Source organism: Porites lutea, assembly GCF_958299795.1.
Source record: "Porites lutea chromosome 5 unlocalized genomic scaffold, jaPorLute2.1 SUPER_5_unloc_2, whole genome shotgun sequence".
NCBI classification, from domain to species: Eukaryota; Metazoa; Cnidaria; class Anthozoa; order Scleractinia; family Poritidae; genus Porites; species Porites lutea.
In genome coordinates, this window is record NW_027332289.1 from 572,501 (window position 1) to 585,000 (window position 12,500).

Sequence of the window (12,500 nt, forward strand, 5' to 3'; positions counted from 1 at the left end):
AGCTCTGGAAGATAGGCTAAAACTTACCGTACCGTGTGGCACAATTTTTTGTGGGAGTTTGTTTTTGCAGATGTAGCATGTATGTGAGGCAAGCAGTTTGGACATGATAATTTATTTGTTACTCTGTGGCTATGTGGCCCTTAACCGGTCAAGGTTTTCAAAACACTGAATGATTAGCAGTCCTATATTCTCCGTAAATTTCACAAAATCGAAAAATCCCAGCTAATCTAAATTATCATATGCTGATTAAGAAAAGTCAAGCGATCCTGAAATGCTTTATAGATCTCAAGTGTAGTGTTTGGTTTATGCTGGGCTCAGAAGACGAAACCATGTTTTGTGACACTTGGAACTTTTATCAGCTCGACTGCCGGTCAAGGTTTTCAAAACACTAAATGACCCGCAGTCCTATGTTCGCTGTAAATTTCACAAAATCAAAAATTCCTAGCTAATCTAAATTGTCATATGTCAATTACGAAAAGTCAAGCGATCCTGAAATGCTTTATAGATCTCAAGTGTAGTGTTTGGTTTATGCTGGGTTCAGAAGACGAAACCATGTTTTGTGACACTTAGAACTTTTTTCAGCTAGACTGCCGATCAAGGTGTTGAAAACACTAAATGACCGGCGGTCCTATATTCTCAGTACATTTCACTTGACTGTTTCTTAATCGACATATGATAGTTTGGTTTAGCTAGATTATTTCTATCTGCGAAATTTACGGAATATAGGACTGCTGATCATTTAGTGTTTTCAATCTCTTGACCGACAGTTGAGCCGAAAAAAATTCTAAGTGTCACATAACATGGTTTCTTCTTCTGAGCCCAGCGTGAGCCAAACGTTATTCTTGAGATCTATAAAGCATTTCAGAATCGCTTGACTTTTCTTAATCGACATATGATAGTTTGGTTTAGTTGGATTTGTTCGATTTGTGAAATTTACTGAAAAGCCAGGACTGCCGGTCATTTAGTATTTTGAAAGCCTTGACCGGTTACCGGCCATATAGCCACAGTGTATTTGTTATATGACAAAGTATCAATTTTTACAATCAATCCTGGCTGACCTGCAGCTAGCTAAACTAACCGAGGCAGATCAGTCTCACAAACTCTAAATATTACAGATAACGCGGTACTGCTGGTAAAAAGAGCAATTAAAGGGACACAGTCACCTGTTGGGCCACACTGACCTAGACACTACTTTTTCCAGTTTGAAAAAGATTTACCTCAACTCAAAATCAAATGTACACATCAGATACATCTAGAAATCTACTTTACTCTTGCCTAGTTTTTCATTCGATCCTCTATTTTTTTTCTGAAAACCTCTTTCTGACTCAGCAAACTTTTATGCATCCTAAAACATTATTTTATCATATTTGGATAAACACAGTATCCAAAGGAACATAAAAAGAGGAGGTGGGAAACATGTAGGCGCTGGACAGGAGAAATCCCCTTCGGGTACCAAAATAACACGAGAAATGAATCAATAACACTGCAGAGCAAATCATCATTACAAATATTATTTTGGAAAATTGATGGAGAAAGGTTACCATCAAGCTGTCTCGACCTTGAACCTTTGACAATGATTAAGACTTCATGTCATTTCTCACTTCTACTGATTTGTCAAATTCAGAAGTATTCGTCAATGTTTAGCTTTCCCTGGACAAGTGCACTGGTGAATTCTTGAAGGCATATAAAAAAATGAGTGCTCTGATATGACTTACAGTCTATAACTAAGATTTTGACTTGCAACTAGTTCAACTCCACAAGGTTTGTTTAGATATTCTGGATGCGCTTCTCACTTTCTGTTTCACGTGCATCTTGTGATTTGCAAATCAGCTAAGAATTGGTATGTAATGCGCGTGTGCATCAGCTGACTGTGTCTCTTTAAGTGGCCTTTTACATGGAGGGAGAATTCACGCAAAGCATATTGTTATGGGTCAATTTGTTTTCAGGTTAATCTTGATTTAACCCTGGTTGATTCTCAATTTCCTTTGTCTCCTAGCCCCAAGAGACAAAGGAAATTGAGAATCAGCCTGGGGAAGGGGGGTTGGGGGAAAAGCAAACCCAGGTGCTACATGTATGCAACACAATGCATGGCAGATCACTTGTGGAGTTGTATAGCTTGTGATTAACTGATCACAAACGCTTTATTAGGTGGGTGCAAAGGCAGATAATATACAGAATCCAAGGTCAAGAGTTCAGTAAGAAGGTTGAACCTTTTTGTATCTGAACTTATCATTGTGGGGTGCTATGACAAAAAAATTGTGACGAGTTTGCAAGTGTGTCGACTTAAGTTGCCATTACTGTGCTGTTGTTTCTTGGTTAGATTAGGTAAGTCCAAATTTTGCTTGAGTACCTACCTGTCTAAAAAAGATACTTTAAGAGAAGATAATAGATAAGAAATTTTCACTCCAAAGGTTCATTGTGGTTCTGGGGTGAGATTAGTTTTTTGGCCTGCATTGTCACCTACAAGCAAACACTTGTAGCCTATGTTATTTTGTGATGTACCAGTGTTTATTTTTTGTTGTTGATCCCTCCTGTGGGCTGAATTCTCTTGTGATCTTGGCTGCATAAGGATTTTGAGAAATGCCAAAAATTATTTTACAAAATTATATAAGTAGTATAATTATTATTGTTCCTTTCTGCTCAGGTTTTGAAACTGTTTCCAACATTTTTCACTCATATCATTTTTCAACAAAGTTATGACTAGTCAAATTTTCCCGAGCACACTTGATATGTAAGTATTTGCCACTAAGCTCTTCTTTTATTGTTAAGTTACAAATAATTTCAACTGTTAGGTCAAGCAGCATTGCAAAGCACATAAGGGAAAATGGAAAAACAAATTAACCCACAAGCAATTTCCTGTAATGGCCACGCTATTTTGTGATGAATAACAAAATATTTGTTGATGTTGAAAAATGTGACCCTCTTTGGGAAAACGGACACTAACGCTTTTCCGTTAAACGGTCAAGAAAAACGGTTCTAAACGGATAGTAAACGGTTAACTCAAGCGTTTAAACGGTTTCCATAACTCGTTAAACGGATAGCAAAAAATTTAAACGGTTGCCCAGAGTCCAAAAACGGATAGCTTGAAGCGTTAAACGGTTGACCAAAAATATAAACGGTTAGCTCGAAACGTTAAACGGTTGACCAAAATCCCAAAACGGATAGCTTAAACCGTTAAACGCTTGACCTAAGTCCACAAACGGACAGCTGGAAACGTTTGAAAACGGATGAGTCCGCAAAATCGTTCCAGGAAAAACAGTTACTCAGGAGTACCCGACGAAGCCGCTCGACAAAATACCCGCTCTACAGGCAGAATTCGAGCTAGCTGGAAAAAAAAAAACATTGGCTAATTAGCTGGCTGGGAAATCTGAATGAGCGCCTCGCTAGCTGAAAATATGAAAAATTTATGCCGGTTCTGGCTGGATAAAAAGGTATATTTTTTCTCCTGGCAATCGCACTGTAATTTTTTACATGGATATTAGCGCGGGCGAAGCAAGTCACTGCGCGTGAAAATCACCCCACGCGAGCTGTGGAAATGACACCTTTTGCCTGTGGAAACGGAAATTTGTTTGGGTGTGTAAGCAAAACGTCCTGCTGTGAATACCTTGTAAAAGATACACGTAGTGAGAAAATGACACAGTTGAGTCAAGCACCGCTCACCGCTTTGTTTTTAGTCGTTTCGCTGTCGATCCTTTATAGAAAACACTTTTGTGTGTTTCGTGTTTTAATATGCCTGTCTACATATCAGCTACTTTCCTACGTTCTACTTTAAACCTGATGTTAAGGCGGCCAAAAGGTAAGCAAAATGGTTGTGTTTCTTTGTCAGGTTGCCGTGCACGTGTATCGAATAAAAGAACATTCGCTAATGCACATAAATGCCATCAAATATTGAGACGATTGAATACAAAAACTCTCTCCAATAAATAATACACTCTGGTCTCTTAGCGGAGTGAACTCAGAACTGATTTCATTCGGTATGCTCGTTTGCAATGTTGTCCAGGTTTGCGCGCTCCGGGATATTTCCGTTGGAACCAATTTCTCTTTTGTTATGTGCTCACCGGGACGGGAAACCTCCTCGATCTATGGTCATTTGGAAGGCGTATAGCAACTGCACAGGTATCTGTTAGGATCGGAAAAGGTAGGAAGATTTTACGTTTGTACTACCCGTATATTGACGTATTTCGCGTCCGTCATAGTAACTGTTGTTTTTAAAAAAGGCAACATCCAAGTGTGCCGTTGCATTTCAATGCTAACGTCTGTGTAGTAAATTGTATTATAGCGGGGTAAATCCCGAACGGCTATCATTCTTTGACTTTCATACTAGTATCTGTTTTGACGCTGAGGCATTTCTTGCTCTTAAAGCTTTTTATCGTATAAATTGTAAGAGCTCTGTTAGTAAATTTATTCATATCTTCGAACACAGTGACTCAGATTACACTTTTTTGGTGATGTTTCCCGGCTGTAGGACCTCAAATTTGACAGCGGGCGTTACCGGCCATGGTTACGTTTGAGAGGCTCTTTGGCCAATGTAGAAAAAAGAATAAAAAATAGTTCACAATTTTCCTGCCAAAAAATGAAAGAAAATTACAAATGTGAACAGTATTTTACACATTTTCCTAAAATTGCCGCAAGCAGGGTTTAAACTGGACTATTGCATAAACAAATTAATAGACAACTATGTTGTTCTTTTTGCAACCATTTGTCGTGAAGAACAGGATATTTTTCTTTTGAATTTTTATTTTCTTCTTGTTACCATGAAGTTATTGCTTTCTTCAAAATAATCGCCCTTACAACTCAACCGTAGCCTGCGCGAGCGCGAAGCGCGAGATACGCAGTTGGACGCAGTTACGTCACGTTTGCCGTCTTCAACTCGATTTTTAAACATACCGAAAAAGGTTTCACCTAAGCTTATCTTATTGCCAAAAACTACAAGAATTTTTCTGTAGCTGTATTAAAACTCAAGTACTGTTGTTGTTCGCAAATTTACTATGACGGTCGCTTCAAGCGAACTGATAAAGGTATTGTGGCATGTATTTTACTTTGGTGCGTGTCTCTATACCCAAAGCAAAAAAAGCTTGCCTTCCTTGGTGTGATCTTACTTACATTTGTTTCAACTGCGCTTCGATTCTATAACTTATAGACATCACACGACCATCGCATGCACGACATAAGGTTACATGCCTTTATAGGTGATTGTCTGACTGCAAAACGAAACATTCTTGACTTACATACAACTACTGGCTTCTGCTGAGAAACTTTGCACCAGTTCTGGTGTGAAACTTTTACGGTGATTGCCTGACTGACTACCTACGACTACTGGCTTTTGCTGCGAGACTTTGCACCAGTTCTGGTGTGAAACTTTTACGGTGATTGCCTGACTGACTACCTACGACTACTGGCTTTTGCTGCGAGACTTTGCACCAGTTCTGGTGTGAAACTTTTACGGTGATTGCCTGACTGACTACCTACGACTACTGGCTTTTGCTGCGAAACGTTGCACCAGTTCTGGTGTGAAACTTTTACGGTGATTGCCTGACTAACTACCTACGACTACTGGCTTTTGCTGCGAAACTTTGCACCAGTTCTGGTGTGAAACTTTTACGGTGACTGCCTGACTGACTACCTACGACTACTGGCTTTTGCTGCGAAACTTTGCACCAGTTCTGGTGTGAAACTTTTACGGTGATTGCCTGACTGACTACCTACGACTACTGGCTTTTGCTGCGAAACGTTGCACCAGTTCTGGTGTGAAACTTTTACGGTGATTGCCTGACTAACTACCTACGACTACTGGCTTTTGCTGCGAAACTTTGCACCAGTTCTGGTGTGAAACTTTTACGGTGACTGCCTGACTGACTACCGACGACTACTGGCTTTTGCTGCGAAAGTTTGCACCAGTTCTGGTGTGAAACTTTTACGGTGACTGCCTGACTGACTACCGACGACTACTGGCTTTTGCTGCGAAACTTTGCACCAGTTCTGGTGTGAAACTTTTACGGTGATTGCCTGACTAACTACCTACGACTACTGGCTTTTGCTGCGAGACTTTGCACCAGTTCTGGTGTGAAACTTTTACGGTGATTGCCTGACTAACTACCTACGACTACTGGCTTTTGCTGCGAAACTTTGCACCAGTTCTGGTGTGAAACTTTTACGGTGATTGCCTGACTGACTACCTACGACTACTGGCTTTTGCTGCGAAACTTTGCACCAGTTCTGGTGTGAAACATTAACGGTGATTGCCTGACTGACTACCTACGACTACTGGCTTTTGCTGCGAAACTGCACCAGTTCTGGTGTGAAACTTTTACGGTGATTGCCTGACTGACTATCGACGACTACTGGCTTTTGCTGCGAAACTTTGCACCAGTTCTGGTGTGAAACTTTTACGGTGATTGCCTGACTGACTACCTACGACTACTGGCTTTTGCTGCGAAACTTAATTTGCACCAGTTCTGGTGTGAAACATTAACGGTGATTGCCTGAGTGACTACCTACGACTACTGGCTTTTGCTGCGAAACCTTTGTGGTGATTGTCTGACGACATACCATTATGGCTTTTTGGATAGAGAAAAAATGAGTGAGTAAGATCAAACTCAGGATGACAAGCTTTTCTAGTACTAGTGCGGAGAAAGTTACTACAAGAACACGTTATCAGTCTGGCTTTAAAAAGTAAACTGTTGCCATAGCATATTTGAAAACATGGACAGTATTGTTTTTTTATACCGCAACAGAAAGGTCCTTGTTTGCTGTCAGGCGTTTACGTAAATGAAGAAAGAGGAAACCATCCTCCCCACGTTGAAACTCGAGTTAAAGACCACAAACGTTACCTTACTTTTTGGGTTCGTGGTTTTCAGCCGTAGCGGTTAGAATTTTCCGACGGAAAGCCTGTTTACTCGAAACTTTCTATCAGTTCTGGTGTAAACTTTTTGCGGAGTAACAGTAGGCACGGCATACAATGCTGGCGATAAGCATGTGTCTACACTGAATTTGGGGTGATTTTGCAGAGGAGACCACACGTAGATCGAGCTTACTCTTAATGTTGTTTATTCTTAAACTTTTTTTCGCCTCAGTCGATTATCGTTGGAAAAAAATGCATTGGTCTTAAGGCTTTGCGGTGATCACTTTTTTTACGTTTTATTGTGTTATGGACAAAGTTCGGGATCTTCCTTTTTATCGTTTACCTGGCAAAAACTCAAGACTACTCCTCAAGTCCACATTCCAAAACTGTAAGTACCGCTGAATGTCTTTAGTTGTTATGTTATTGTTATGTAATACTTAGGGATAGGGAATATCATATACTAAACAGATACACTCATCTTTTCCCTATATCTCAAAAAAAAAAAAACGACAACTAGATAAAAGGGTGAAACAGGTTAAACACGCTTTTCTTTTATATTATGTAAATTTGACGTAAAACAAATCTTGCCTACTGACTTACATGTTTTTCTTGGCAATGTGTTAAATGAAACTTTGCTGGCTGGCTCATAACTTACTTCTGCTACCGCTGGCTGGCAAACACCGAATTCGTTTCACTCTGGCTGGGATTGCAGAATTTTTATTGTTTTTAACCTTGCTGGCTGGCAAAAAACCGTCAAACATGATTGCTGGCTGGGATTTTTATTTTCTGAAAGTCTTGCCGGCTAGCAGTGTAGAGCGGGTATTTTTTTCCCAGGAAAGTTAAATATTAACATAGGTTGACGTAAAAGCACTTTGCTAGCGTTTACGACATCGTATAATCAATTTTGCGAAAAATGTTCGTTGGGTACTCCTGGTTACTTAGAACGCTAAACGGATAGTAAACATGGAGCATAATAACTTGAAGTATCTTGGTAAAATGTAACCGGAATACCGTCTGAAAAGCCGTATCTGATGAACTTTATTCATTTGTTCGCTTCTCGTTTGCCCTCAGCTAAAACCCGAAACAACACTAAAAACGAAACCATCGGAACGAAACGAGCGAAAGCACCAAAACGACCAAAACCAAAACCAAAACGAGGGGCTTCTTCCGGTCGTTTCTTTTTTTTTTTTCATAACGATGATATCTCAAAAATATTTCCGAAACATGCGTACAATAGGTGTAACTAACTCTTTATAATACTGTCATGAAACCGTAGCTGTTATATCGCGAATAAACACTCCAGGTTTAATTCATAATCTCCTTCTTGAAAATGAACTTCACATGTTTCATCTTTTGTTGTGAAGTTCCACGAAAAAAATTTGCATACGCAATAAACCTTGTCACAAGCCTAAACGCATCGGGGTCAAATAACGCAACACGCTGGAAATAAGACTAGGTATAACTATCGATAGAGTGCCAACGAGCAAATCATGCGTATTTTGCATAGGAATAGATTCCTTTTTTCCAACATTTGACAGTTTCTTGGTCCCTTCCTGTTGAAAGGATTATTTTCTCGAAACTAAGGTGCTATCACAAGTATAAATGTTCGGAGAAGAGTCAGTACTCAGACTCCTGTGGCTTTACGAACCTGCTATATAAAAGTTTTAAGTGTCATGAGGCATACTTTTTTGAAAAAACAGCTTGCAGAGGAAGCGATCGGTAATATTTAGGCCTAGGGGGAAATATAAAAAAATGATCATTTCTCTTACAACTACAAAATTAGTGTCGGTTCGGTTTCACTTTGTAGATAAATATTTGTGCAGTTTAATCATTTAAACCTGCTCTGAAATTTCCCGAGGCTTTTTGTTTCCCGATTGAATTTTAGAATGATTAGCTGCGCTGCATGAAATGTTTACAAGGATATGCGATGTACGACATGTACGGCACGTCGGTATTTCGTTTTCACTTTATTATAAACTCGGCAGGTTTCGAAAAAAATAGCGTTGTTTTCTTTTCCTTTGTCGTTCGCTTTAGGCTTGTAATTCTTTTTTATTCTCACTTTTCCATTTGCTGGTTAGATTTTTTCCCCAACATCAGATTTTCCAACAGAAGCGACTATTCTATCGCGCTTTCGTTATCTCTTCGTGTAATCTGATCCTTTTTAGTGGTGAGAATTGTTTGTTTCACATGGAAAACTTTTCTTTGCTTAAACTGTTGTTTTACAAGCTTCTCTTCGTTAAACCCTTACATTAATGCCCCCCCAAGATTAATGTAATGCATCAAGTTTTCATTTTCCTTGACTGCCGGGGCCAGACAATAAAAGCGTGCCACATTCAAGTTCAGTCTTCGCCATCCTCGGAGACCCAGGGGCAGTTAGTCGGGTCGATAAAATGTTCGTGGTGAAAGTTCACTGTAAGATCGAGACGAGCCCCTGGGCACTTACTGGGCGCGATCCATTCAACCAAAATACAGACCGGTCCGACCGGAAAAAGAGGACCACCTCAAAAGGTGGACCTGTTTTTTCGAAACTTTTCCGGTTGGACCGAACCGATCCATTGAGTTTTGGACCGAAATTTCCGGAAATTTTGGTTGAATGGATCGCGCCCACTCTTACCGAACCAGTTCCAGAAGCGTTTGAATTGCCTGCTTCTGATTGGCCAGAAAAAATTTTTTCTGGCCAATCAGCGAAGAGAAGCTGCCGGGTGACTCTCGTGTTTTCTTACAAGACGTAGTTTTCCTCGCTCCGATGAATTTTTAGTGCGGATCTTTCCAGGGTATTGTAAATTCTTATTGCTGATACGATACGCGATGCATGACTTCCACTTTTAATTTCCACACCTTAATTTGCTCACATTGTCTAGTATACAACGCCAAGCTTACATTTTAGATGTTCATGATCGTTGCACGACTTCTGAAACTTTCTACAGCGTGAAAATTTCCGTTGCACGGGCCACGCAACTACGTCGATTGATTGTGGAAAATGCCGGCTAACTGCAGTGCCTTTGTGCTTTCGCTCCAAACTCCTTTCGAAACTTTTACGAATTCTGCCGAAGTTGATGGTAGTGTTAACTTTAGATTCGAGGGAGACCTCCAGCAAGCGCTTGAAGAATTAGAAGGCTTGTCTTTGTTTCCTGTGGTACAGTTGTACCGTTCAAAGCGAAGCGAAGATTTGTTATGGAGAAGATTGTGGAAAGAAGGGATGTTTTTGGGCAATTGATAGAAGAGTCTAACGTTCCAAATGTTGCCTATAAGCTAGGGGGTTTAAAAATCGTTAGATGCTAAAGGTTATGAATTCCCTAGTGTTTTCTTTGTTGTATGGAAGCCTGGAATCATTAACTGGGGGACAAGAAATTCAGGGCAATGTTCTTTAAGGAGTTTTACCAGAAGAATCCCGTTGTAGGTACATACAGCTGTTCATTGGTAAGTATGCTGATTTGTTTACTAGGAAGGTTGCTACACTGAATTCATTGTGGGGAGTTCTGAAGGGGTACAATTGGATGTTGTTGCTCTGGAAAAATGGGATTTAAGTCACTGGCAGGGGGATTCTATCATTGAGAATGGGAAGAAAATGTAAAAAATGGGAAATGAGGGTTAAACAGTTTCAATGGGATTGATATCCCCCTTTCAGGACCCTCATTATACTTAACAGTAGATCTGGCTTTTATTCAAGGATGCTCAGTAATCTTATGTCTAAAAGCTGACAGACACTTCACAAGAATTATCGTGTTTTTTTGTCACCATTTAGTGACAATTGAAAGGTGATGAAGTAAGCCTCGCGACTGCTTAATTAAGATAATAGTGCAATTGAACATTTACATATTATAAATGGAAAAACACCCCATAATACAGAACTACAGATGGCATTACATTAATTTTATTTTAAAGCTGTTGAGATTTTTTTTTTTTACTTTTTTATTGGAGTTCATATGTCTACTTATAATACTGCTTGAGTTATGTATATACTAGGGAGCTGTAATATTTTATTTTATTTTAATTTGTTGATTCTTTCTGTCCCAAAGGGTTTGTTTTACTAGGTGGCCAACAAGTATACTTGAGTATATTATTTGAAAACTGCCTAGAAAAATGGGGTGTGCATTATATTCGGGTGCACTCAAGGAAATATGGTATACCTACATATAACATACAAAAACTGTTTTCCAACACTCTCTGGAAAAAAGGGAACTGTGCTGAAATTGTCTCTTACTGTTTTCGATAATTCTTAAAGTCTTTCTTCTTTTAGATTTCATTAAGTGTACAACTTGTAGATGTGTAAGGAAAGCATACCGTATACCCAGGCTTTGAGACTTCGAAGAATATGTTCTAGGCTGGATTGGTTTAATCACAGGGCTGCTGATCTATGTAGGTTTCTTGTAGCCAGGGGATATAAAAAAGCATTTGTTTTGAAGCAAATTAGGTGAGCGAGATTGAAAACAAGAGAGGAAACATTGGCACCACGCCCTAGGAATGCTACTAACAGAGTGCCAATGGTAGTGACATACCATCCAAGTCTTCCTAACATTGGTAGTATCCTACGAGAACTTCAGCCGCTCTTGCATTGCTCAGAAAAATGCAGGAAAGCCATCAAAGACGCCCTTCATGGCATTTCGAAGACCCAAGAGCCTGGGGGACTACTTAGTACACGCTAAACTTAGGCCGTCAACGCGTCTGGAGCGGAGCTCCAAGGGGACAGTGGTGTGTGGTAACAGACGATGCCAGGTCTGTAAGTACCTGGAACCGGGAGAAAGGTTTACCTCTTACAGAACTGGAAAGAGCTATACAATTAACTACGAACTGGACTGTAATAGTAGTAATGTTGTCTACTTGCTGTCCTGTAAGGTTTGTCATGCGCAGTACGTTGGGTCTACAACAACAAAATTTAGGCTTAGGTTTAACAGTCATAAGGCCCGTTTTAGAGCGCATTCAGGGCTTTCTTTTGAGGGTAGAAACAAGGATGATCTTTTGTATAGACATTTTTTTGGCCCGGGACACCATGGTCTTGAGGATGTCAGTATACAGTTAATTGACAGAGTGTCCGGGGAAGAATCAGCTCTCCGGGATAAAGAAGGCCAGTGGGCCTATAGGTTGAACTGTATTCAGCCTCGGGGCTTGAATATAAGCGACTTTTTTTACAGCCAGAATAGGTCGACTAGGTCTCGCGTCCGGTAAGAGCGCGCGCGTGTTTATCTTTCTTTGTAGCGCGTGCAAGTTTTCAAATTTGTTCGTTATCATGTTATAATGGTGTGTGATGCTTGTAACGGCCATTCACCCTGATGAAGGCCGTTTAACACGGCCGAATATATATATATATATATCTAGCCGGATTTATGAAAACCGTACCATCGGACACTAGGAGCCCACACACCTTAAACTGACTCAACTAAAGTAAATATGGCCAAGAAACTCAGCTCTTACCCATGGTTCTCTTAAGGTGATTCCCTAGTTTTGCACTGCGCATCTCTTACTGCTCATAACAAGATGGCCGCAGTAAAAAAGAGCATGTGAAGTAATATTATTAAAATGAAGTTGACTGAAGAGAAACGCTATTGGAATTTTTGCTTGCTGTTGTTTCTTGCCGAGGTGAGACTCAATGTGTTGGGAATGTGCATAACGTAAGCAGTACGCGTGTTGCTGAGTTCGACCTCCTCTCGGAGAACCTCGA